The sequence below is a fragment of the Ochotona curzoniae genome, unplaced genomic scaffold, assembly GCF_017591425.1.
Source record: "Ochotona curzoniae isolate NIBS_2020 unplaced genomic scaffold, NIBS_Ocur_1.0 scaffold_3890, whole genome shotgun sequence".
In the NCBI taxonomy this organism is placed as follows: domain Eukaryota; kingdom Metazoa; phylum Chordata; class Mammalia; order Lagomorpha; family Ochotonidae; genus Ochotona; species Ochotona curzoniae.
In genome coordinates, this window is record NW_024467115.1 from 24,008,095 (window position 1) to 24,035,961 (window position 27,867).

The following is a 27,867-nucleotide window of genomic DNA, read 5'->3' on the forward strand; positions in this document are numbered from 1 at the left end:
TTACTGGTAAAGTTGGATGATCTTATCTGCAAAGACCTCTATTATGGGCCATTGAAAGATTATAACCACTGAGCCAATGCTGTGTCCACTATGAATCAGTGAATTCATTGACTGTAGTTTTAAGATATTCAGATTCTAAAACTTGAATTCATGAAATGTTTTCTCTAAGCATGAATTCAATTTTCATTTTGCATTTCTTCAGACTTACTAGGAACTCACGATGGTTATTTTAGTTGCTTAATTAATTTTAACTCTTATATACTCGTCTGTAATCATTATTCATTTAGTGTTCAGAGCACAGGGGAAGAGTTCGGTTGGTACTTTGTGTGAGTTTGTCTTACCCCCTCAATTCTTGCGTGGTTTTTGTGAGAACAGAGCCCTGCTGAGTTGGAAGCTTTCTTAAGCCTTCTCTGAGGCTCAGCCCCAACTGTTCTGGGAGCTTTGATGATAGTGAAACCATGTGTCATAGTAACTTAGTTGTGGGCCACTCTCAGGTCTACCGTTACCAGACATGATTTGTGAACCTTGTCCAGGTTCTTTGCAAGGATCAATAATATAGTAACTTTCCATATAATTCGTAGTTTGGGAATTGGTAATTCTCAGTTATCCTCCCTGAGCCAATTTTTACATGAGGTTTTAAAACTTCATATCCTTTCAGTGGATACAGTGCTGAGACAATCCAGAAAGTATGAACTTTCTTATTCCCATCATGTATACCCAACTCTTTTACTTGTTTCCTTGTTCAAAAATGTTAAGTGACATTCCATTACTCCTTACATACCATTTGGTTGATAGTGTAAATTTCAGATTTTCAGAATAGCAGAAATTGCTCTGTTGCTATCTTCATATAGAAAATGAGAGTGAGCAAGTGTTGGTCTATCTTCTGTTTCAGTTTCATCTAGCCCTATAGCAATGCACAACCCTTCTCATGGCTTTCTGTCAGATCTGCTATTCTGTAGTTCATTGGGTTGATGAATGATACAAGTCTTTTGCTTTGAGATAAAGTAGGCTATAGTGTGTCAGCAGAATTTTATGTTATATTTCCCACTACTGCTTTCCCTCTTCTGTAATTACTGTATTGCAATATATAATAATGTTTATCTGACAATATTATGCAGTTTCTTTATTATGCATAAAGTACTCTTGGACATAGATCTCTTTTCATTCTCACAGCAGCTTGGCAGGGTACAGATACTATGAGTATTTTTGTTGCCTGTATTCACACGCTACAGTGGAGGAAAAAAACAGAAGTTGAAGTGACCACCCTATGTTATTCCAGATGTGAGGTGCACAGTCCTTGCTGCATTACACCAACAGCACTTGACAGACAGCAGTGAGCTGACAGTCTCAGGCCAACGTCCTGAGAAACGGACCGTGTGACTGAGGTGTGTGCTAAGGATGCCGATTGGCAAGTGTGCTAAGGACAATAACTTGAGAGAGAGGGAAGCGGGGTTGCCCAGTGAGAAAATTGGATTAGGTGAATGGGCACCAGCGGCCTCAGCAACAAATGGTTTTGAAGGTGGCTGGTCATTCTGGCTTATATTGTCACCCTCAGACAAGGGGCTGGGCATTTATGTCCCCCGCACAGTGATTGAGTGTGGCTGTCCCTGGCAGAGGGTGTGTCTTTGGGCTAAGTAGCTTCATTTAGTCATGGGATTCCTGAAGCTGGGAGCCTATAGCAGCCACACTTGCCAGCTACTGCAAGAAGATGGGCTGTAGTTCCTGAAGGATCTGGATCATATGTCCTCCATCATGTTTCTCTGCCAAGTTTCATGTCTCCTCTGCAACAGCCTTACCTTTATTTGTTTGGCACAGCCTGTTGCCCTGCCGAACGAGTCCCAGAAAGCTGATGTTTTGTCCAAGGCCTGTAAGGATTTAGAATCTTTGTGCAGGCAGCAGGAAGACAAAGTAGCCTTTCTCCTAGATAGTTAGGGGAGAGAGGCCATGGTGAGTACAGTAAAGGTGCTGAATAAAGATGGCTGAGTTTTGGCATCCACAGCTGTCCAGACCCAGCACTAAGGTAGAATACATGAAGTCTTTGCTGTAACCTGAAGCTTTAGCAATGGAAGATGCTAAACAGTTCTGTGATATGGTCATGCATCAGCTGATGATGGCATAAATTTCAAAAAATGTGCTATCAGATGACATCATCCTTGTGTGAACATAAGATATATTTCACCCCAGTCTGGATGTCATTATCTGTAATAGGCCATCCAGTATAGTCTGTGATTCTTAAACTTCAAACTGCAACACATTTTCTGTATTCAATACAATAGACAATTGTAGCACAACAATTAAATTTGTGGGTCTCCAAAGACCTCGCTGTAGAACTGGCATAGTGAAAACCCAGCCCAACTTGTTATGGGCATCTAAGAGCTGACCAGAAGATGGGAATAGAATCTCTGCCTCTCCTTCACTCCTTCCCTCCACTTTCTCTTTCTCTCCCTATCTCTACCTCATCTCCATCTCTATCTCTCTATATAAAGCAAATAAATCTATACATTTTAAAATATTTTAGGGGTGATTGTTTGGCATAGGGACACTTGTGTCCCAAACCAGAGTGCTTAGTGTTAAAATCCAGATATGCTCCTAATTCTTCTTTTTAAAATAATGATTTATTTCTTTTTATTGGAAAGGCAGATTTACAGAGAGGAGGGACAGAGAGAAAGGTCTTCTATCTGGTTCACTCCTCAAATGGCTGCAAAGCTGGAGCTGAGCCTATCTGAAGCCAGGAACCAGGAGCTTCTTCTGGTTCTTCCATGTGGGTACAGGATCCCAAAGCTTTGGGCCATCCTCGACTGCTTTCCCAGACCATAAGCAGGGAGCTGGATGGGAGGTGCAGCAGCTGGGACAGGAGTTGGTACCCAGATGGTATGTCAGCACTTGGAGGTGGAGGATTAACCAGTTGGGCTCTTCTGCTCCTAAGCTAGTTTCCTGCTTAATCATACCCTGGGAAGCAGCCCTTAATGGCTCAGATGGGTTCATCTCTGCCACCTGTATGAGAGACCTGGACTGAGTTTCTGGATTGCAGCTTCAGCACTGGATTTCTGTCTTCTTTGCCCTCTGCTTTTCAAATAAAATAAATACGTAAATAAAATACTATTTTGGAAGTTTTAAGAAGAGATGGTATCAATGATACAAGAAGATAGTCTGCACAGGGCACTCACCATGAGTGGGGCTTGCAGGACTAGATTTTGCCCTGGGTGAGTCCAAGATGAGCTGTTGGAGCAGTGTGAAGGCCCAGGACATTGCTGTGCTCCCCTGCAGTCTTGAGGCACACTGCACATTTAGATTCTACAACATGTATTAAAAGAATGTTCTTTCTTCCATGATAAATGAACCTTAGTTTGCTGCAACTTTTACTTTATAAATGTTCAGCTTCTTAAAAAATTTTTTGACTCCTGTAAACACTTCAACATTGTGCAGCTGTACAAACATATCTTCTTTATTTCCTTATTTTGGAGATTTTTCTATAGTTAGTGTTGCTTATTTACATATTTTACTTTTTAAACCTTGTGTTGCTAACTCAGGCACAAGCACACATTAGCCTAGCCCCACACATGCTCGGGCTCATCATTCCTTTCCTCCACGTCCAAGGCCTGTCCCTCTGGAAGGCCTTTGGGGCAATACCAAACATGAAGTTGGCATCTCCCATGTCACCTCCTGAGGGACCTTGAGGCACTTGTTGAGGAGATGTCTTTGTTTTTCAGACATGTATCTATGGAGTGGGCTTCTCTGTCCCATCATTTATTTGCTTGTAAATCTGCAATACACCATGAACTTTCTTCTCCATTAATGCAGAATTTCAGTATTACGCTCCATATTTGCAGCTCCCCCCCTCTTTTTCAAATACAAATTTTATCATTTGAAAAGAAGAGTGATGGGGAAAAAGGAAAGTCTTCCATCTGCTGATTCTTTCCCCAAATGGCAGGCACAACCAGGACTGGGCCAGGCTGAAATCAGCGGCCAAGAATTCCATTCAGGTCTCCCCCATAGTGGCAGGTACCGAAACATGTCAGCCCTCGTATACTACCTTCCCATGCTCAGTGAAAGAGAGCTGCATCTGAAGCAAAGTCGTTGGAAATGGGATACTGCACCACAACTCCAGCCCATGTGTTCACATCTTTTAAGGAACTTGCAAAAGCTCCTACTAAATACTTCACTGTGGATTCTCTTGGGAGTTCTTTTTCTTCCTCTACAGTTTCATTTCCTTTTGCCACTCCATCAGTAATGTGCTCACTAGGTAACACAAAGTTTTCAGCTCTATTTTAATCTTGCAGGACTGCTGTTGGATATGTGGACAGCTGTTGACCAAAATGTGGTAATGTGGCATGTGGTCATGACTTCTCTTTCACTCTCTTCCCCAATCCTCCCACTCTTCCACCCTCCCTTCCACATCTCCCTCCCCCATGCCTCCCCAACAAGTGAATATCAGTGTGAAGCTTGTAGACAGTAAGCATTGGAATTATATAGGACACCTCAAAACATAAAGAGAAAGAAATCCAAGTCCAGTCCCACCTTTTAGATCTACTGAAACAAAATCTGGAAGCAAGCCCAGGGATTGATAGTCTCAACAAGTTTTCTTCAGGTGATTCTGAAATACAGTGCAATTTGAAAACCATTGCCCAAACCATTATGTGTTTACTGGTGACCAAACCTGTTAGCAATTTTATTGAGTTATTAAGAAGCCAGGGGAGCTGTAGGATCACAGAGGAGCCCAGTAAGTTAGATACAGTGAGAGTTACCTCTTGTTTTCCACTTAAATTCCTGATGTAGTCAAGAGGGCCTAGCCCACATTCCTCAACTGGCTTCTGTCCAGGATCGCTAGAGAGACAGAGGGAGAGAGAGAGAGAAGCACAGCGGCACCTCTGGCTTGGCCTTGAACTCTCTTAGAGAGCAGAGTGAGAGACTCAAAATTCCTCAAATAATTGTAGATGAAGGGAATACAGTGAGATTATGGGAACCAGCACAGTTTCTAACTGAATATGAAGGTTCCAGAAGCCCTTATGCCAAATGAAGCTTTGAAGTGCTGTTGTAAAATGTTCTGACTGTCTAATAGAATGAAAATAACAAATTTGGCTGGAAGTAAAATATTCATAAATATTTGATTTATTGTAATAGATAAATTTTTTTTTCCTGAAAGGGAGAAGGACATCCAACATTATTGATGTTTTTTAAAAAAAAAAAACTTAGTTATTACTTATTTGAAAGTCAGGGTGACCGAGAAGTGGGAAAGACACAGAAGTGGAACCATCCACTGGTTCACTCCCAAATGCCCTCAACAGTCAGGCCCAGGACAGGCTGCAGCCAGGAGCCAGGAACTCCATCTCGGTGTCCCATGTGAATGGCAGGGGCCCAAGTATGTGGATTATTGACTACTGCTCCCAAGGTAATGTATTATCAGGAAGCTGGGTCAGAAGTGGAGGAGAGACTGAAATACGTGCACGTGTCCCAGATAGCCTTAAGTTGCTGCATCACAGCATCTACCCCTGCTTACTGATTTTCAGTTAGATTGCTGCAGGAAATTTGTCACCTACAGGATAATCTGATACATGCCTAGGACCTTTTGATTTGTTTTATTTATTCCCAAAACACCAGTTGCTGTGGTTCCTACGCCTTCTGAGCTTTATGTCTTTTCTCGGGTTGTCCTTAGCTAGGTTCTCTTTCCCCTCGTCTTATTCATCCATTTGCTGGTCAGCTATTTAGCACTGGTTCAGACACCATCTTCTCCAGGAAGTCCTCCCTTTCCCTCCCCCATCTTCCAGTCAGCTCTCAAAGCATGCTGCTAACATTTATTTACTTGTGTGATTCTCACTGCCGGCACGTAAAGGCAAGGGTTATCTCCTTTCTCTTTTCGTAAGAGAGACTGAAACACACACACACACACACACAGAGACACACACACACACTCCCATTCTGGTGAGCATATTTATTCAACAAACATTTATTGAATGCACTGAATGCTTTGAGGGTATTGCCCACACAACAGGTACAGCTCTGAGTCGATGGTGCTTATGGGAAAGCAGAGAAGATAATGAACAAAATATTATGCTATAAAATAATTAGCAACAGAATATGATATTAGAAAGAGGAAGTACTATAAAGTATGAAATCACAGAACTTCTGGCGCTGGTTGAAAATCGCTCTGGTTTTGGCCATAGCCATGGGTGAGATTCAGCGCCTAGAGCCGCCAGGAGCCTCAGCTCATCTCCCACTGCCTGTGTGGAAAGGTGAGACCCAGGCCCCGACAGACGCAAAACAGGAAATGACAAGCAGGTGTAAAAAGAAAACAAAAGAGTCTTCCAGCCTCCGCATGGGGGCTGGAAGATCCCAGGACAAGTTGCGTCTCCTGCCTGGATTGCACACGGCTGCTACCATGCGCACGTCTGGAGCTGGTATCGGGCGGCCAGTGTGCCATTGGCGGTAGGCTCTGTCTGCTGGCCGCCCGACCAGGGAGCTCTGGGATTTGGTTTCTATGATTGCTGCTTAGAAAGCTCCATGATGAACCCTCAGGGCTTTGCGTACATGAATGAACCCTAAAGATTCCCAAGGATGTAAATCTCCCCCGATGGACCTCTACCTAATATGATCTCAACCCATGTGTTTTTAAAATTGTATAACCAAATATATTTTCAAAACCTTTTACTACTCAGAAATTGGGTGGGAGAGCAAAGAAACCTTCCATCTCCTGTGAACGTGTGAGGAAGCTGTGTAGTGTAACCTCTCAGGCACATAACAGGTAACTTGTAGACAATAAATTCAAGACAACATTAGACAATAGTAAAACTACAAAGATATATAGGGGGAATCAAGAGCGACCCTGACAACCTATTAACAGGAGGTCATGTGCACAGAGCAGTGGGGGACCCCAGAGTGGAGCAGGTGGACAGGAGGAGGCTTGTATCCCAAACCTGGAGTCTCCCGGATCCCCACCAAGGGCTATCAGTACGGGCGCCAAGGACCACATCCCAACTGCCAAAGAGACCATGGGGGACTGGAATGCCTTCGGAGGCGAGAACTCAGAGGACATCCTCCCCCCCCCACGCCCCCGCCTTTGGACCTACCACACGGATGGAAGAAGCTGAATCCTTCATCATAGGATCCAAGGCCATCGCAACAACAACCAGGAAACCTGAGCATTCTTCAGAAACAGAACAGTAAACTCCCTTCAGGACTTGGGAGAGGAGCTATCTCTGGTTCTTAGCTCCAACTTCGGGTCCCCACCCTCTCCGCAATGACCATGAGAGACGATCCAGAGCCCCCCCCCCCAACACACACACACACACACACACACACACACACACACACACACACTCACAAATTGGAATGGTTAGGCAGAGAACAACAAGGAAGGCTTGGTCAGCATGGACTCACACACGCCTTACTAGGTAGGACACAGGGATTAAGTACTCCTCACCAAGGTATGGAAGATTTCTCTGCACACCCTTCCTAAAACTGTTTCGCACCTCAATTGTTGAAATGTCATTGAAATAGTCACAGGAAATTGTTAAGACCATGCATCCAATTTTGTCAACTTATCCCTTAACGTTATATATTGTTGCTGATGTTATGTTGGGGCTTTTAATTGACCGGGATTCTACTCTGTTGGCTCTGCCTTTGGACAGGGGAGGGTCTCCCCAAGAAGCCGCTGAACTTGACCGGACAATGAGATGCTGGACTCTATGCTTGGTGTATGCTTGCAATGAAGGAATCTCAACTAAACCTGAACTGTGGTTGCACAAGGGGGAGGGGGCTGGGGGGGAGGAGCCCACCATGGGGGGAGGGTTGGGAGAAGGGTGGGGGGAATCCCAGTCCCTATATAGAACTGTGTCACATAATACAATGTAATTAAAATATATATATATATATTTTAAAAAAAAGAAATCACAGAACTAGGAACTTACCTTAAAGTAAGGTAATTATATCAAAATATAATTTATGAGCTTCCATTTGCTCATAATACAGAGAACTTTGTTTTTAACACAGGAAGGTCTATTGGTCTACTGAGTTTAATACTGACCATTACTCTGGGTGTTTGTGTGTGTGTGTGTACATGATATGCAGGTGCAATGTTGCCAAAGAGAACAAGAAAATGACTTTTGAGTTTATTGAGTAACAAAGCAAAGAAGAGGAGGAAGTTTCTATGTGTCGCATTCAATGTGCTATTGCTAGAAGTTAGTTTGTTCAAATTTTACTATGCAACATAGGGTGGAAGAAAATTAATTCAAGATTCTGTAGATCACGAGGTTGATTGTTTTAACAATTAACTTAGAGTATGATGTTTTCGGCCTGACAGGTGCTTTGCAGTTTTGCCTTTGGTTTTCCTTGCAGCACATGGTCTGGCCTCCTGTCTTCACAGTTCAGGGTTGTGACTGGGTGCAGAGAGGTTATAGCACTGCTGGTGCAATCTATTGTCTCCACCCTTGGTAGGACACAATTTGTAGTTTCCTTCGTCTTCTTTTCTGGCCAGTTCTTGCTCTTTGCTTACTTTTGTTCCTGCTTAATTCTTCCTGCACACTGTAAACTGTAACTTCTTGACTTATTTTTATTTTTAGGAATTTTAATTTTTTAAATCTATTTTTAAGATTTTTTATTGACACTTCATAATTGCATGCATTTGTGTAATACAATGTTTTAATGTAGATAGACAGTACAATGTGATTAAATCAAGCTAGTTAACATGTCCCTCCCTTACCTTTAATTTTTAGAAGCTATTTGAAACTTGGTTATTTTGAAATATACATATAATTACATTGTATGCATACATATAATTACAATGTAATGATATATATATATAATTGCCTATAGTCATTATAGTAGATCTCAGAACTTTCTTCCTGTGTATGACATTTTTCACTCTTTGAACAAACTCCCCACACACAGTTCCTGTATGCACTTCTACTTTATTGGATACTGTGCGTGAGTGAGGTCAGGCAGTGTTTGTCTTACTGAATCTGCCTGCTTCATGTAACACAGTGTTTCTTAGGTCAACCAGAAGGTCACAAATGAACAACTTCCCATTTTAAGGCTGAACAGTATTCCATTGTTGTGTGTAGCACATTTTCTTTATTCTTGGTTCTTTATATCTTTGCACCCTTGATGCTATTCCATGGTACCTTACTTACATTTATTATAGTAAGTAAGTAATCCACATTAAAGTTCAATATTTGAGTTAATACAAAATCCTTGAGTTGAGAAAGTGACCAGATACATTTTCTAGTGAAAATCTTTGGTTTAACCTGAATTCACCAAGCAAAGTACCGCGTGCTAATATGTGAATGCTTAGTCTCTGAATGTCTCCATTGATCACTAAGAAGATCACCTATTTGACCACAAGGAAGGAAGGATTATGTCACCAGGGAATGGTATAGCTTAACAGGCAGAAATGGATTATTCCAGCCAACTGAAACACATGCACACCATGTAGCGTCCTGACAACATGGACACCAATAAATAGAACTAAAACCATAACACAAGTGAAAATAGAAGTGTACGTTATGTAACTTCAAGTGACTGGATACATGGTGCCCTGTGATGACTGCCTAGCCCATGGATCATTCCATCTTACTATTCATGCTTTGACAAAGCTTTGCTGCATTTCAAGCCCAGCTTCATTTGTGTTGTAATTTGTTTTCTTGTTTTTACTGTGAGCATTGAATTGGGATACTTGAAATAGCCACAAAGTGGTGAAAAAAAATGGAATTGAAAAATCATTTTTGTGCAAGGATTTTGAAATTTATGTGTATGAGAGGTCTTCAAAAGTTTAAGAATAAAATGAACTTTAAATTGCATGGATTTTAAAATTTTAGACTGAGTTTCTTGGCCAAAAATGAGAGAAAATATCAGAATAGATTTACCTTTGCTTTAGTTACTATGGCTAGAAAGAAATACTAAAAATGAAGGTATTTACTTCATAAAGTCATTTTAAAGTGCATTTGCTTGTCAAATAGCAGGCAATGAATATTATTTCATATTTTTATTGAGAATATGTTGTCAATCATGAATCATCTTTCATTATATTTTGCCCTGTATCTTATTGTCAGATCATTTTCTTATCAGTTGGAATATTTTTTCTTCACACAATAGTGATTACCTATATTATGCCTGTTTTGCTATAAATATTCTCTCTCTCTCTTAAAAGATTTATTTACTTTTACTGGAAAGACAGAAAGAAAGACAGAGTGAAAGATTTTCTACTGGTTGACTCCCCAAATAGCCACAACTGCTGGGGCTGAGCCAATCCAAAGCCAGGAACCTGGAGCCAGGAGCTTCTTCCAGGTCTCCCATACGGGTGCAGGGTTCCATGGCTTTGGACCATCTTCTGCTGCTTTCCCAGGTCACAAACAGGAAGCTGGATGGGAGATGGAGCAGCCAGGACATGAACCAATACCCATTGGGATGCTAATACTTGCAGGTGCAGGATTATCCAACTGAACCATCATGCCAGCCCCCAACATTTTCTTTCTATTTATTTCTTTAATTCTTAGTACTAATAATATTCTTTTTTGTCAAATTTTATGCAAACTTGGCTACTTTTTTCTTTGTACTTTCTCAAATATCATAAATGTCATCTTTGACTCTAAGTACTAACACATACTCAGCTTTGTTTTCTATTGCTATTTCCATCATGAATTTTGCATTTTTAATTCATTCATCTATTATAAAGAATATTATGAAATCTGTTATAAGAAAAATCAGATTTTAGCTAGCCAACATCAGCCTGATTGCTAAAGTTATTTGCTCTCTTCTTTTTGATAACTACTTTTCCAGGTACCAGTATTTTATATATAATTGCTCTGTTTCTCAATCTTTATTTATCTCCCTTTGTCTACACTTTTACATTTACATTGGAAAGACATTTTCCTAGAAAACTGAAATTGTCTGGTGCAATGATTAAGGCATCACTTAAAGGGAAACTGACATTAAGTGCCCAAGTTTGAGCTCCCACCCCATTTCTGATCCAGATTCCTGCTAATACAACCCTGGGAGGCATAAGGTGGTGGCTAAAGTTCTTTGAACCCTGCAACTTATGTGAGACACTTGAATTTGGGGCTTCTGACCTTGACCTGGCCATGCCTCAGCTGCTGTAGGCATTTGAAAGGTAAACCAATGAATGTAATACTTCTCTCTGCCTGCTTCTCTCCTTCTCTTTGTCTCTCTGCTTTTCAAATAAAATGAGTTTAAAGGTGTCATTCTGCTATTTTTTTTTTCCTTTCCAGTGTTATCATGTGTAAGTTCAATGGCTTCTGACTCCTAATGTGTTGCATCTGACATCTCTCTCCCTCCTCTCTATTTGTGCTTTGTCGGTCTCTGTTTGTTTCCTTCTGTCTCCTTCTCCAAAAACTCATAGGAGGTTCTCTGGAATTTGTATTACTTGAAACTCAAATGTAATCGACTAGAGCTCTAGGCTTTTCTTCTTTATTCTCTTATGATTGCCTTCTTTTCCCTCCTTCCTTTCTGCCTCTTCCCTTCCTTCTCTCCTTGCTTGCTTGCTTCCCACAAAAGGATCTTCTTAGGCCTTCTAAAAATTCCTTCGGTGAGTTTTGTAAAGGAACAAAGGTTTTTCAAGTTACCATATTACCAAGAACATAGAAGGCATTCTTAAAACTACAAGTACATTTTCTGGGTGGAAAAGTATGTTAAGCTTTCGGTATGTAAATGTGGGTGTATTAATCAAAATGCCTGTTTACTGTTTTAAAACATAGAGGGAAAGAATCGGATTGGGATGGTGCCATGGGCAAGTTTGAATGGCGGTGGGGAATGGGGAAGAGTAAAGGCTATCTCTAGTTCAAGGGTACCTCCAAAAAAGAGCAAGACAGAGTGGGGTTTCTTTTGGAAGAGGCCAGGCTAAAAGCAGTGGCCAAAACATGTAACTGTCATTTACACATTTTCCTTTTATTCTTCCTGGAGAGTGTGCATATTCACCCACATACCTAAAAATATAAGTTAGGTCTGAGAAGATACTTGCCTTTGATTTCAGAATGAGTTTCTAAGGCATCAGGCATTGTATGTAAGTAACACTGGAGACTGGTCATGTCAGTCTCATCTCAGAGCGGGAGGTCCCAGGCAGGCATACTTGACACAGCTTCATTTCAGCACCAAGCTCCTATCTCTGCATCACAGTTAACACCAATTACTGAAATTAGGAAATTTATTGTCAAGACACAGAGAACTGAAGATGCTTTTACTCCGTGACTTTCACAGTTGTCATTAAATGTGTTGTAAGCCTCTACCTGGAATTTGACATTTGGGTCATGTTTAGTTTCAGATTTTTCTTTTAATAGTTTATCAGTCTTATTTCATATTTCCAACACTCTTCTTCTTAAAAAAAAAGTTCTTTTTGTCAGCTTTTATTGCTTGATTTTCATACCTAGAAAGATTTAAAAATTTTTTTTCAATATGGTTTATGTAGCTGAGAGGAATGCTCACCCATGTGGGCCTCTGATTAGAGTGTGGAGGGTCGGGTGTAGAGGAAGGTGGGTGATGGGTAGGATAAATGTTTCAGGTTTGTTTTTTTTCTTCCTGCTGTGTCTGCTAGGGAGGGGGATGGTCCCTGGATGACACCTTAGAGTCTCTGATTTGAGGAAGAGTGTTGTGCATGTTATGTGAGTGGTTTTGATAGCTTTGAGAAGTTGTTGATTTCATTGCTCCAGAGTTGAGAAAATCTCTCCAAGGTCTATTAGTTGACAAAGTCTGCCCTAGTGCATTCACAGACCCTGGGACATGCTGTAAAGCTCGTCCAGGGGAACAATCCAACTTGTTCTGCTTTCCATCATCTGGTGAGGCATTTAACATCTCCTGCTGGCCTAGGTGAGCTAGCTGTCATGTCTCTCTTATGCATCTGGACATGCAGACCAATGCACAGGCATCAGAAACTGAGGAATCCCAGCCTGGATATATGCACACCAAGGTCAAACCACACATCCTGTGATTTTTTTTCCTGTGGCCAGGGTCTGAGTCCAGCAGTCTAGTTGGGGAATCCCCCAAGAAACCTCTTCTGGGGTGACCTCAGATTTGACTTGTGTGCGTCAGCCATTACAGGGTCAGGTTTGGTCTGTCACTTGCATCAGCCAGAGTACATACTGGTGGATGTAGATGCTGGTCTACACCAGCTCCATGGCTCACATGTACTGATGGCTGCTGTAGCCTGGCTTAGCCCAGCTGAACTTATCACAGACCTGGTCTTCACACCTACTAACAGGTGCTGTGGTCTGTGATCCCCAATAATTCCTACCAGATCCATACCCAGCTTTGCTTTTTGCACATGCCAGCCTCTACTGCAGCCTATCCTGGCCCAGCCCACATCCCATTTTGCTATCAGACACAACCATAGGAATGTGCCTTAGGTCACTCCACGCTGCCCCCAGACCTGGCCCACACATATGCTGATAAGTTTTGCTGCCTTATCTAGCCTGGTCTTCCCCCAGTCCTTGTTTCTGTGCTCACTAACCGGATATACAGCCCAGCAAGAAGGTGGAAGATATTTTAAAAGGACTGAAATCAGGTGTCCTTTGCCCAGCCTGGTGCAAAGTAGATACTTGGTAAAATGTTCATTAACTAAACCTATGAAAATCCCTGCCTGTGTAGCCTAGGCAGACACATGTTTCCCAAAAGATAGGGGTAAGTATGTAAGTCAAATCGTCTGTTTTATGAATAGTCCTCAAAAACTCATTAACAGTTTTTTCAACTAGATTTATAGAACAAGTTATAGGGGCTGGCGTGGTGACATAGCAGGCTAAACTTATACCTGGGAGGTCAGCATCCCATATGAGCGCCAGTTTTAGTCCTGGCTATTCCACTTCCAATTCAGATATATGCTTACGGTCTGGGAAGGCAGTGCAGGCTGGACTAAGTTCTTGGGCCCCTGTACCAATGTAGATCTGAAAAAGCTCCTGGCTCCTGGATGCTGGCTTCATTCCAGCCCAACTCTGGCTGCTGTGCTCATTTGGGGAGTGAGCCAGTGGATGGAAGATCTCTCTGTCTGTAACTCAGCCTTTCCAATAAAAAATAAATGAATCTCATTTTTAAAGGTATGGAAGTAATACAGAAACTGATGATAAAATAATTAGTGAGTGTTATAAGACCATTTCAGAATGCATGATCTGCTTTATACTTAAACTCCAAAACAGTAGTACTGTCAGCATCTAAAATAAACATCTTGGTGAAAGAATATGAATGGTTAAAAAAAAAGATGCACATGCTCCAGGACTTATAAGGAGGTCATATCTTGGTAAGATGGCTATCTTTAATGGAAAATGGTGGAATTCTTAGGTATTAAGTGGAAAATGTGCTCTACACACCTTGCCTACTGTATACCCTAGCTCAGCAACACAGTGCATTGGCGAGAATGGAATGGTTCCCCTCGTGGTTGCTGACTGGAGTGGGAGCTATGCTCACTCTGCTTTCCTTTATCCCCAGGGAGGGCAGGTCTACCAGCTGGGTAAGGATCCAAAGTCACCATTCTAGATTTGGTGTCTACTGAAAGCAAATTTAAATTAATAATAATAATGTAAGTTCAATATTGGGAAGCTGCCGGAATCCAGCTCCAGCTGAGTTCAGAACTCAAGAAGGGTGCGTGGATGAGGCGCAAAGAGAGAGAGAGACGGACCACTGGGATTCCATGATCATTGTGGGCAATGCAAGAAAGCTGTCTGCTTTATTTATACAGAACCAGTCAAATTCTGGCGCAGACTTTTTATGTCAAGCGGCTGTTTCTAAGGATAATTCTGCCATTTGTTTCACCTTAAAGCAGGATGTTATCCATCCTGGCACCGTGGTTAGGAAGTTCTCAATAGATGGTGCATATCAATCAGTAACACATTCCTGCTACAATCCTCATGCTACAGCTTGGTCTTGAATCAGTTAAGGGAGGAAATGCATCACAGAAGGAAGGACCCAAAGATCAAAGAAAGAGGGAAAGAATAGATTCCCACTACACCAGGGACAGAACACCCTTGATTAGCATATGGCCAATGGAGGCAGAGACAGCAATAATAAAAGGTCCTTTGGCTAAAACAGTATCAGCAGCATCAACTTCCAAGCTCACATTGATAGTAGCAGACAATGCCTAAATAAATTACAGAAATCTCAGCGGGGTTGTCTGGTGTCCATGCAAAGGGAGGCGGAGCTGCATTCGGAGGTGGTTGTAGAGACATCTGCCACAGCGGGAAGTTCCTTGCGGTCCTGCCTGCAATGGAACAATACTCTTCACACCTTCCTGTCTTCCACACCCATCACACGGAACTCAGCAAGAAGCACTTAATAACTTTTTAAAAAGACTTATTTATTTTTATTGGAAAGGCAGATATACAGAGAGGAGGAGAGACAGAGAGGAAGATCTTCCGTTGAATGATTCACTCCCCAAGTGGGTGCAATGGCCGGTGCTGCGCCAATCTGAAGCCAGGAGCCAAGAACTTCCTCCAGGTCTGTCACTCGGGTACGGGTCCCAAAGCTATGGGCCTGCTTTCCCAGGCCACAAGCAGGGAGCTGGATGGAAAGTGGAGCTGCCAGGATTAGAACCGGTGTTCATATGGAATCCCGGCATGTTCAAGGCGAGGAATTTAGCCACTAGGCCACCGTGCCAGGCCCACACTTAATAACTTTTAAAGTAGATTTGACACATAGCAATAGGTACTGACAGTGGTGCTCAAATATAGGATGATTCCAAAGCAACCTTGCCATGTGACTATCTTACACATGGGAAAGTCAGCCACTTAGAAATACTAAACGTATGGCTCTGCTTTGCAAGGTAGACTTGGAAATGGTCACATTCCTCTGATACCTGCCTTGTCACCCTTCTTCTAGAGCACTTTTTTCTCCAAATGATGCCAGCATCAGTAGGAGTAACTGTTGCTCTCTGTTGGGAAATGGTACTTTTAGGGCATCTATCCATTCAATGAAAAGCAAGGCCCTTCCCCAGCCTGTTTCTTACCTGACAGGAAAACCACTAACTGTGGCAGTCTCCCACCACTAACTGTGGCGATCTCCCCCGACTAACCATGAAATCTCACTGACAGTGAGGAGAGGGGTAAGCCTAACCTTTATGACACACTCAGCTGGGCGATGGCCAATGGATGCTTATTGAGTTTAAATTGCTAATGTAATCACAGAAGAAAATCTAGAACCACTAACTGTAAAAGTCAAGGTTTGGATATATCAGACTCCAAATTACCTTATGCACCTCAAGATTTTTTCAGTCCCTGAGGTGTGAGAAATTGGGGTTAACTCTTGAGATTGACATGTTGGCTTTAATTGAAAAGGCAGAAAGAGAAAGAGCGCTTGTCAGCTGCTTTACTCCCCTGATGCCAACTGTGGCTGAAGCCAGGAGCCAGGAGCCCAGTCCAGACCTTCCATACGTGTGGCCAGAACAAGGGACTTGAACCACTGCCACTGCCTTGTGGGACCTGTGTCAACGGAAAGTGGGGGTCAGGAGCCGGAGTCTGGAATTGAACTCAGATACTGCTGAATGAGTAAGTCTCCCCAGGTGGGGCCTTTACTCTCCTCCCTTCTTTCTTGAAGAATTCTCAGGAGATCCCAGAGCTCTGGAAGTATTAAAATTCTGAAGGCTTAACAAGGCTGGTCAGGTGCTGACAGCCCATAAGAACTTTGCTCACTCCCTCTGAATCTCTGTTCTCTTTGGTAAGGTGGCCAGAAACGTCTCTGGTGCAGACTTTGGTGATGGAAGGCCGCTTGGGCTGCAGCCATGGAGACGTGCACCATGGAAGTCACATTGTGCTTACTCACCACGCTTTGTTTTGGTGAACTGAACAGCAGACTGGTGACACACTTCCAATCTTCTTCCTCCCTTTCGAAACTGGCTCTTCAAGTTCTCAATATGTCTTATTCTCAGCCAAAGTTGAAACTGCCAGGTAGCTCTGTGCTGTCCTGACCCCGCAGCCCAAAAGCTCCTGTTTCGCACACTGCACTTTCAAACAGCTTTTGCAGGGCCTGTTGCTGCAGGCTACTGCTCTGTGATACCGTCTTTTAATAGCATCTAGTTTTTTCCTCCCGACCATGATTATGACCACAGTACTCAGAAGGAAAGGAAGGACTGTCCTCTGACTGCTGAGGAAACACGTGCTTTTAAGTGCGTATGTTTTTTCTGTTAACCTGTGCATATCATAGGCACAGAATCTCCTAAATGTATACTGAATTAAAATCAAGACCTTAAAAGTCAATCAATGCCTTGATAACAGGCATCATTGGGGCAGGTATTTGGTATATGTGCCTGATGTTTGTGTTTCATGTTCTTTACAAGCATAAGAATTTATCTCCCCAAATTATAATTTCTCCATAATTCATGTCAGTTTTAGGTCCTTCTTTTTAAAGGGATTTATTTATTTTCATTGGAAAGACAGATTTATAGAGAGAAGGATAGATAGAGAGAAAGATCTCCTATACACTACTTCACTCCCCAAGTGGCCACAACAGCTGGAACTGAGTTGATCCAAAGCCAGGAGCCAAGAGTTTCTTCCAGGTCTCTTACATGGGCACAGGGTCCCAAAGTTTTGGGTCATCCTCTTCTGCTTTCCCGTGTAGTCGGATGGGAAGTGGAGCAGCTGGGACACGAATTGGCACCCATATGGGATCCCGGTGCTTGGAGGTGGAGAATTAACCAATTGAGCCATCGCACTGGGCCTACATGCTCACTCCTCCTATACTTGGGCCAGGCAAAGATGCTTGATTAGGTCCCAGTTCTGCTCCTTGAAAGTGGTTGCTGGTTTATAGTTCTTTACTGGTCTTGCCTTTTGCCTGTGAAGTACCCTTCCTGTAATTCATGGTTTACTTTTGTTTCTAAGTGACTGCCTTGATCCAGTCACTGCTTATAGAAAGTTGAAGAGCCAGAGGCCCCTTCCTTAAAGACCTCCCTGTTTTATGTAAGCTAAGCTTTTGTGCTTGTCCATGAAATTCTCTTAAAACAGTTTGTGCATTTGCTATGAATCCAATTACGCTCATGTCCTAAAGCCCACAGCGATAGTCTCTTGCAAGTTAGACCATGGGGCTGGGTGTCAGTCTGCTAAGACACAGCATCCCTGAGGATCTTGGATCCTATTTTGTCTAGTTAAGAAAGCATCTAGCAAATTTTATTAAATTTTTTTATGCAAAGTGAGTGGGATTTTTGAGGATTTTCCTCTTGCTGAAGGGACGGAGAGGTTAACATGTATTTTGTTCCCCATCCCATGCAATCTTGTGAATTCTGGCTGCTCTCTGCTTTCTCTGAATCAAGGTTATGAATAGGACAATTCATTTTTTAAGTCATCTCCCTGTTGCAAAAGCTAATATGTAACTGGAAACACTCAATTAACACGTCCAGGGTCTGTCTGGATATCCTTGCAGCTACAGCCAAAATTTATTCCGTGCCTTTCAATCACACACTTCCACCAGCCATCTCGTTACCGCGCCATGATGTGGGTTGCCTTTCCCCTGGCTGCCCTAGCAGCTTCCTCACCATTATTGCAGCCTCCTGTAATAGCTGGCTTGTCACCTCCACAACGTTTATCTACCTTATTGCTTCCCATCAGACAGTTTAAGATGTTTGTTAGGGTAGTATGCTACCTCAAGTACGCATGTCTGCATTAGTTTTCATGGTAAGTGAAACTGCTAACCCTGTTAGTGGCTAATAAAAATAAAAACCACACCCAACATGATGTGTTCTTTCTCACCATAGTGTTGCTTGGCTGGCCTTTTGCTGGACTCTCTCAGTTCACTCATACTCAGCCATGCGGTGAGTTAGCTGGGGGCTGGCCTAGCCTGTATTGTTGGCATGGCTGCCTCTCGTCCTCCCGTAGCTGGCCCAACCTTCTTCAGAGTTAGATTAAGGTTCCCAGTAGCATACCCTTTTGGACAATGCTGTCAGTCTCTGATTGCTTCACATTTACCAATGGTTCTGGGGCAAAGCCAATGCCACTCTCACAGTCCCACTCGAATGCAAGGAACTAATAGTCTGTACCTTGGTCAGAGATGCTATGAAGAGTGTCTACTAATCTTTGCTTTGCAGCTCCTCACAGAAAGTATGCACATACACAGGGAAGAAAAAATGGGAACTTAGGAAGCCACATTAAGAAAATAGGATGTTGGGCCCAGCGCGGTGGCGCAGTGGTTAAGGTCCTCACTTTGCATGCCCAGGATCCCATATGGGCGCCGGTTCTATCGCAGCAGCCCCGCTTCCCTTCCAGCTCCCTGCCTGTGGCCCGAGAAAGCAGTCGAGGACGGCCCAAAGCTTTGGGACCCTGCACCCGCGTGGGAGACCTGGTAGAGGCTCCTGGCTTTGGATCGATAGTATCAGCCATTGCGCTCACTTGGGGAGTGAATCATTGGACGGAAGATCTTCCTCTCTGTCTCTCCTCTCTGTATATCTGCCTTTCCAATAAAAAAATAGTAATAATAAATCTTTAAAAAAAAATTTTTTTAAAAAGAAAATAGGATATAAATTGATGACTGCCACATTATGAGGTAATTTAACAATTCAGTGCTTCATAGTTCAGATACTACCTGATGATAAAATGGAAATTTTGATAAGCATCATTTATTAAAGTCTCAGTATAAGAGTATTTCAGAAAGGTCAAAGAAAATGGAATTTAAAAATAAAACTATTTTAGGGTAATAATTGAGATATCTATGCATAATTTTTTCATGATGCATATTTTCTAAAAAAATTGTAAAGGTCTCTTACAGACATAGATCTGAAAAAAAAATTGTGTCAAGATAAACTTTTTATTTCAATTTTCCATAAAGTTTTGAAGTACCCTTAAATATGCCATACTCTGGATTAAATTATTATTGCTACAAATCAGAGTGTCTACTCTGTAAGAGTTTTCCCCTCCATACTAATAAATTTCTTTTTTAAAAAGATTTATTTTTATCAGAAACTTTATCAGAACTTTTTACAGAGAGGAGAGACAGAGAAAGAGCTTCCGTCTGCTGGTTCACTCTACAAGTAGCCACAACTGCCAGAGCTGAGCCAACAGAAATCCAAGAGCCAGGAGCTTCTTCTGGGTCTCCCACTTTAGGTGCAGGGTCCCAAGGCTTTGAGCCGTCCTTTGCTGCTTTCCCAGGCCACAAGCAGCTAGCAGGATGGGAAGCGGAGCAGCCGGGATATGAACTGGTACCTATATGGGATCCTGACACATGCAAGGCCAGGACTTTAGCCACTAAGCCACCACGCCAGGATCTATTAGACAGGTGCTTTGACCAGCTAAGCGACAGGACCCCTCTGCCAGGACCTACTAATAACTTTCTTTCCATTTCTGATTGTAGGTTACTTTAATACAATGAGCTTTTCTTTTCTTTTTTGGATATTTACTTTCATTTATTCATTTTATTTACTTTATTTAAAAAGCAGATTTACAGAGAGAAGGAGAGACACAGAGAGAGAGATCTTCCATCCATTGGTTCACTTAATAGCTGCAATGGCCAGAGCTGTGCCGATCCAAAGCCAGTAGCCAAGAGCTTCTTTAGGTTGTCCAACATGGGTGTAGGGGCATGAAGACTTGAGCTGTCCTCTGCTGCTTCCCCAGGCCACACGCAGGGAGCTGGATCAGAGATGAAGCATCTGGGACTCAAAACAATGCCCAAAGGGGATGCCAGCACTTCAGACAGAGGTTTAGTCTGATAGGCCACCAGGCTGGCACATCTTTTCTTGTCTTTAAAATTAAGACACTGGACGAGAAAAGTATGAAAGAATTTTTCCAGGCTTCTTTTTCACAGAAAAGTGTATTTACTTAGAAAGGTAAAATGAAAGACAGAGAGAGAGATTCTTTTATCCACTACTTCACCACTCTGGTCTGAGCCAGGCTAAAGCCAGGAACTAGAATTCACATGCCCTCCAGTGGGCCATCCTGTGGGCCTTGCCAGGTACATTCCAGAATCCACTCTTACCTTCTTGGTTTGGCTGAACGTGAATTTGGATTGACTGAAGAATGCAGTAAGGGACTGCCCCTTCCCCGCCCATGGTCTATACCACCTGGCAATCCTAAGGTGAAGGCCGTCAGAGCCACAGTGCCACCTGTCAGTAACAAAGATGAGGTTCAAGAATGTGGTGTAGGGGTGTGAGCAGCTGTACCTTTGATCTTAAACCCAGCAGAACCGTTAGGCTTCCCTGCCCGTTAGCCCGGGCCACAGCTGACCTTCCTCACAGCCAGCAGCAGAGGAGAATATGTGTTCTCTGTATAACCCACTTCCCAGGGAAGGAGAAGAGAGGCTGGACTAACAGGATAATTTTTCTTTCTGCACTTCATTAAAAAATGTAAGTCCATAATAATAATTTGTTTCCTTAGAGATTTTTAGAGGCATCAGCAGGCGACAAGATTTGAAGTATACAAAGGACATTGTCCGAAAGGAAAGGAACAAAAAGCCAATATTAAAAAAAACAAAACAAAACAAAAACCGGCTTATTGATGATTTAGGAAAATTCATTGATTTAATTTTTTAAAATAAATTATTTCAATTTGTTCAAAAGGCAGGGAGATAAAAAGAAATGGAGAGAGAGGTCTTTCATCTACTGGTTCACTTTTCAAATGCCCCCAACAGCTGGATCTGTGCTCAAGGCAGGTGCCCAGACTTCCAACCAGGTCTAACATGTGGGTGGCAGGAGCCCCAGGTACTGGAGCCATCGCCTGCCCCCTCCCAGCGTGTGAATGAGCAGGAAGATGGGTGGGAGGTAGAGATCAAAAACAAGGCGATTCAGAACCGGACACGGCATCTCCAGCAGTGTCTGATCATTGAAACACTTGCCCCAATTTCTCCTTTTAAAAACACTCAATGAATTAGTCTTTGAACAGAAAGAGATTATTTTAAAAACATGTAAATGCAGGCCCAGCATGATGATGACCCCATGGTTAAATCCTTACTTCACACATGCCAGGATCCCGTACGGGCACTGGTTCATGTCCCGGCTGCTCCACTTCTTTTCCAGCTCTCTGCTTGTGGTCTGAGCAAACAGTGGAGGATGGCCTAAAGCAGTGGGATCCTGTGCCCACGTGGGAGACCTGGAAGAAGCTCCTGATTCCTGGCATTGGATTGGCTCAGCTCCACTATTGTGGCCACTTGGGGATTGAAGCAGTGGATGGAATATCTTCCTCTTTGTCTTTCCTTCTGTTTGTAAACCTGCCTTTCCAATAAAAATAAATAAATCTTAAAAAATAATATTAAAGCATGTAGGTATTTGAATTCCTTTTTTTAAATTTTTTTTTTCACAATTTAGACCTCTTCTATATTTTCCTGCAAATGTTTGCTTCACATTCCAGGGCAAAATCAAACCAGATGTAAGATACAACTATTTCAGTTTGTAAATAAAGATTAAAGTGGAAAGACTTGCATGGGTGACTCAAGGCTTGTCCTTCTAGTTCTCTCTTAGGAAGCCCAGCTCCTGTTGTTTCCTTTTATCCTGGAGGGGAGGATTAATGCACAAAAATAGTAATTATTTGAAAATTAAATAGTTGCTATTAATTGTTCCAAAGACAAAGCCTCAGTTTGGGGATGAATTCCCTATAAGATGAAACACTTCGGAAACTTTTTGGTGGGGGAGTCTAGAAAAAATGTTGGTGCAGCTTTTTGGGTCGCAGATGATCTCTGCCATGCTTTTGGAGCTTACATCTCAGCTCCAAATGCTTGAGCTGCATGAATTCGTTGGATCTCCGCCCCTAAAATCTGAGGGTGGTGAGGATGTCTCGTAGAGACATAGGGGCTAACGTCTGTACCTTGCTCGGTGCTGTGCTGTGCACATCCAAAGTGCTTACTGAGTGTTAGCTATAGGGCAGGATGTATGAGACAGGCCCGAGGCCATTGCTTGGATTTGTATAGTGTCTTCCTACAGAGCCCATCCAAAAGCATATTGCTTTTAGTACCACTCTGCCCTTTGCTGGTTGCACTGATCCTGCATGCCTTGTTCTGTGCACACATTGGCTGGGAATTCTTATTGAAGGAACCCAAGAGTGATTTCCAAGGGCACACCAACTGCACACATACTGAGAAGTAGAGACTGATTGCTTTGCACCTTTCTTGCTTTATGAGAAGAGGAAATGGTACCTATTTTTTATTATTTTATCTAGCCATTGCTTTTAGAATTGTAATTTATCTCAGTTAGCATTCTTCAATTCTGAATTATGCAAAGAGCTCTAAGTAACTGCTATATGTGCTCCAATCTGCTATTTCCATTTAATTTTTAGAGCAAAGATCTCCCATCCACTAGTTATCTCCCAGGGGTAGGCCAGGTCAAAACATGAAGCTGGGAACTTACTGTAGATCTCCCATGTGAGTGGCAGTGGCCCAAATATTTGAGCCATTATCTGCTGCCTCCAAGAGTATCAGTAGGAAGAGGTACTGGAATTGGAGGAAGGACTCAAGCCTAGCCATCAGCGTATGGCATGCAGGCAGCCCAAGTGGTGTTTTAGCCAATGTACCAATTATTTGCCCCCCCCCTTTTTTAAATCAACTTTATCAGCAACAAGAAAAATAAAGGACTTCTTAGGAACTTTTGAGCCTAAAAACCTTAGAAGTTCAAAGAACAATTTATGCTTCAGTGTTTCATTTTTAAACCAAGAATTGAAATGAAATAGCGAGTTATACTCACTTAGTTGAAATTATGATTTGTGGATCTGAATCAATGTGCTGTGGAAAGTACACTTGTTCCTTAGTGATTGTGCTACTAGAAAATCACTGGTATATTACCATGAGTCAGTCTTAGTGCAATTTCCTAGTTCCTGCATGCCTGAGACAGGGGGATGAGTGGGAAGAGGGGCTGGACAAGATGAGTGTGAGGGCAAGCACATGGAACAGTAAATGGTATGACCTTACCAAGGGTGAGAGGAACTGCCAATCCGTCCATGCCCACGTCACTAGGCTGTCTGACCCGGGGCAGGCCTGCATCCTCTGATAGAAAGGAGCATCTTCCTCTTTCCACAAGGACACGAGCTTCATTTAACCCCTACTCAAAAGCTCACAAGACACTGGACCACAAGGCAGAACTTTCTGATCTAACTTGTAGTTACCATTTCCCCTAACAATACTTTTTAAAGTGCTATGAAATTATGACATAGGTGAGATATAGATGTAGATGTAGATAAAATGACATAGCAGATGCATGTATTACATATATTATATGTAGATAAAATGTGCTTTCAGAATCTGAAAAATCAACATGGACAGTGTTTGATGGTTCTCATTTGGAATGTACATGTCGGGGACAACACCTTTTTTACTTCACAAATGACTAAATGACATATGTGACAGTATGTGTAACGCTTCTTTTGGGTATGCTTTCTTCCTTTAGTCTTCCTCTGTTCTCTATCTAAGATTTATTTATTTAAAAGCAAAATGACATCCTGGTGGGGGCGATGGGAGAGAGAGACCTTTCATATTCCATCAGTTGGTTCACTTCCTCAGTGAACTCTGTGGTGGGGAGCCTAGGATCCCGCCCCGCTCTCTCGTGTCAGCAGGGAGCAATGAAAGATGTTGCAGGTTTGGATTCTTGGGAAATCTTGCTCCTTGGCTTGGGAATGGCCTGCCTCTGTTTTCCCGGCTTCTTCTCTTGGGCATGTCTGGTCTGTATCCAAATTTCCTCAAGATATCAGTCATGCTGGATGAGGACCCATTCTAAAAATATCATTTTTTACTTTTACTTTAAAGGCCTTCTATCCAAATGCCACAAGAAACTGGAGATTAGGGCTTCCGCATGTGAATTTGTGGGCTGAAGGGTGGGACATGAAAACATCCCATAACAATGAACAAGCAGCTTTTGTTTTGTTCCTCTTAGAGGAAGTGGGCACAAAACCTCTATTTTATGGTAAGAGATAAGACTTGCACTCAATGTTTGTAAGTGTTTCCCTTATGGGCATGCTGGGACACTGACTTTTCATTATTTTTTTTTTTCTGTAGTATCTACTGCACTATTTCTAGAATTATCAACCCCAGTTATTGATTTTTTAAGGTGGGTAGAAACCAATTTTCTTAATCTTTTATTCCTGGTAGGACAGAAAAGTATGAAGATTGTGTGTCAAACACAGGAGGCTCTTCACTGTGGGATCTGAGTGGGAATGACCATTCACTATGAATGCTGTCCGGGTGTTTCATTTGTGTATCTGAAGGGGCTACATAACTGTTTAGCTCAGTCTTTGGTTTTGTTCACTTTGCACTTTGGCCAGTGCCTGCCACAGCTGGAATAGTCCATCCTACAGTGAAGGGATTGGAATTATTTTTACCGTTCTTGATGACTACATCTACTGCAATTCACGGGTCACTCCTTTGCATCACTACACTGAGCATGCATTCCTGGCTGACTTTGATTCCTTGTCTCACTTCCACCCCACGGAGCTGGCAGATGTTGCTCCTGGAGGCTACCAGCCTTCCAATGAGAAGACAGTAGTTACCCCTTTCCTTCCCTGCCGGTTCTTTGCACAAGAAGATGGCCCTTAACATGGAGAACGTAAGTTTTCCAGAATTGTATGGTATGTGTGACTAAAACACCACCACAATCAGTAGCTGGAGAATGGCTCAGAAACTTCGGTGTGCATTAGAATCAGCTGAAGATCACCCCAGCTCTACTAAATCAGAAACTCAAGGCCCCCAGGTCCTGGAAATGATTGAACTCTCTGATGGTTTGTTTTCTTCCTAGTGACCGAGAGGCACAGAGCTTCCGCCGTCTCTTTATCCTTATATTCTCTCTTACACAAAGCTGTACTGCTTGGTGAAGAGAAGCTTAAATCAGTCCTCCTTGTTACCTATTGACCTTAGTTTTCAGGATACAGATGTGATTCTGAGAAGAATATTAGGATGAAAGTAGACTTTTGGTGGCTGATTGTGAATTTTCCTTTGAATTCTTCACCTCCGTGTGAATCAAAGTACTTATTTTGAGCAATTGGGTGAATGCAGTTCAGCAAGGTTATTACATCATCCTTTGTCACAGTGACATAGAGAGATCAATGAAATTATTCATTTCCTTTCTCTTTTATTGTAGTTCTCCAGTTAGGCTCACACACACAGAATCAAGACTGCATATAAGTTACTTTGAAGTTTCTTTTTGTGGCCCTATTTACATTTTGGTATACTTTTTATACATTTATACATTTTTGCTATACTTTTTAAAAAGGTTTATTTTTATGGGAAAGTCATAATATACAGAGATGAGGAGAGACAGAGAGGAAGATCTTCCATCCTTTGATCTATTCCCCAAGTGGCCACAACGGCTGGAGTTGTGCCAATCCACTAAATCAGCGCCCGTATGGGACACTAGCGCTTGCAGGAAGAGCCATTGCATCAGCCCTATATATAAACTGATTTTACTTACTTCTTATGATTCTCTGTTATTCCAAAGTTTTAATTATGTTCATAAATAAATCTAATCTCAGAAAATGGGAATATTATTTGTTTAAGGAACTCTAGTTGCTTTTTCAAAGTATACACAATTACAACCAGATTAAACTTATGCTACCTGAGGTTAGCTAAAATGGAGTTGAATTACATATATCGGCTGAAGCAATTTCCACTTCAAATGTTTTCTTGAAGTATATTGTATTGGGCCCAGCATGGTAGCCTTGTGGCTAAATTCCTGCCCTTGCATGCACCAGGGTTCCATTCTGGTTCTATTCCCCGTGGCCCTGCTTCTAATCCACTCTCTGCTTGTGACCTGGGAAAGCAGTGGAGGCCAACCCAAAGTCTTGGGCACCCATGAAGGAGAAATGGAAGAAGCTTCTGGCTCCTGGCTTCGGATTGGCTCAGCTTTGGCCATTGCAGTCACTTGGGGAGTGAACCAGCAGACAGAAATCATTTGCACTCTCTCCCTTTCTCTATGTATATCTGCCTTTCCAATAAAAATAAAGAAATGTTTTTTTAAAAATTAGGAAAAATCAGTTTATAGTTCTACAACGCAAAGAAAACATCTATTATTATTCTGTTTTATATTATTTAAATCCTTTTTCTAAATAAATGATTTGGAATACTGCAAATTCTCTTTACTTACTTATTTTACCTTGAAGATTACTTATGGCGTTCATGCCATTAGGTAGGATTCTAAACACTATAATTTATGTGGTAGCCTGTAATTCATTTAAATCACTTCTAATTTAAAAAAAAAACCAACACGTGCTGATGAAAATATTTACAGCTATGAGCCTCTCACACCTTTATAGATGTAGATAGGTTGAGGCAAAGCTACATTTCAGACTTTCCAAAGTTGCCTTCCACACAGGGTCTATCAGTTTGTCTTCCTACCAGATCTGGGCATTTGGTACTGCTATTCAGATGCTCACACTCTGTATCGTCGGGCCTGGGTTCAAATCCTGGCCTAATGCAAACCCCTAGAAGCAATGGTAAGGGCTCAAGCCCTGGGTTCCTGCCAGCCTCATGGGAGACCCAGATTGTGTCCCAGACTCTTGTCTTCAGCCTGGTTTGGCCTGGTTGTTTTGGACATTTGGGGGAATAGCCTGCAGATAGAAGATCTGTGTGTGTGTGTTTGTGTACACATGCTTATTTCTGTTTCTTTCAAACATAATGAAAAATATTTTTGAAATTTATTTATTTGTATTTGAAAGGCAGATTTACAGAAAGGAGAGACAGAGAGATCTTCTACCACTGGTTCAATTCCTCAAATGGTACCAAGAGCCAGAGCTGAGTGGATCCTAAGCCAGCAACCAGGAGGTTACTCTGGGTTTCTCACATAGGCGCAGGGGCCAAAGGCCATAGGCCATCATCCTTTGCTTTCCCATACAAGCAGGGAGCTGGACTGGAAGTTGAGCCAGTGGGACTCAAACCAGCACCCACACTGGATGCTGGCACCACAAGTGGAAGCCTAACCTGCTCAGTTCCAAGAAAATTTTTGTAACAACTTCTGATAACTAGCAGGGAAAAGATGTCTCAAGAGTTTATTTTAGATTT

At 42.3% G+C, this 27,867-nt stretch overlaps 1 protein-coding gene and 1 non-coding gene across 6 annotated transcripts in view; both read left to right on the top strand.

Moving 5' to 3' along the window:
• STX11 (syntaxin 11) overlaps window positions 1–27,867 on the top strand; it is a 47,123-nt gene that overhangs the window by 14,663 nt on the left and 4,593 nt on the right. Inside the window, exon 1 of one of the 5 annotated variants that reach the window (XM_040965620.1) lies at window positions 22,314–24,925. The exons of the other annotated variants lie outside the window; for them this stretch is intronic. The gene's annotated coding sequence lies outside the window, so the exon portion shown is untranslated. Of the gene's footprint in view, window positions 1–22,313; window positions 24,926–27,867 lie in introns of those variants that run through there. 5 annotated transcript variants of the gene reach the window in all.
• LOC121146340 lies at window positions 6,129–6,253 on the top strand. Its single transcript, XR_005882203.1, has one exon. It is a non-coding gene; the product is annotated as a small nucleolar RNA ACA64 (small nucleolar RNA).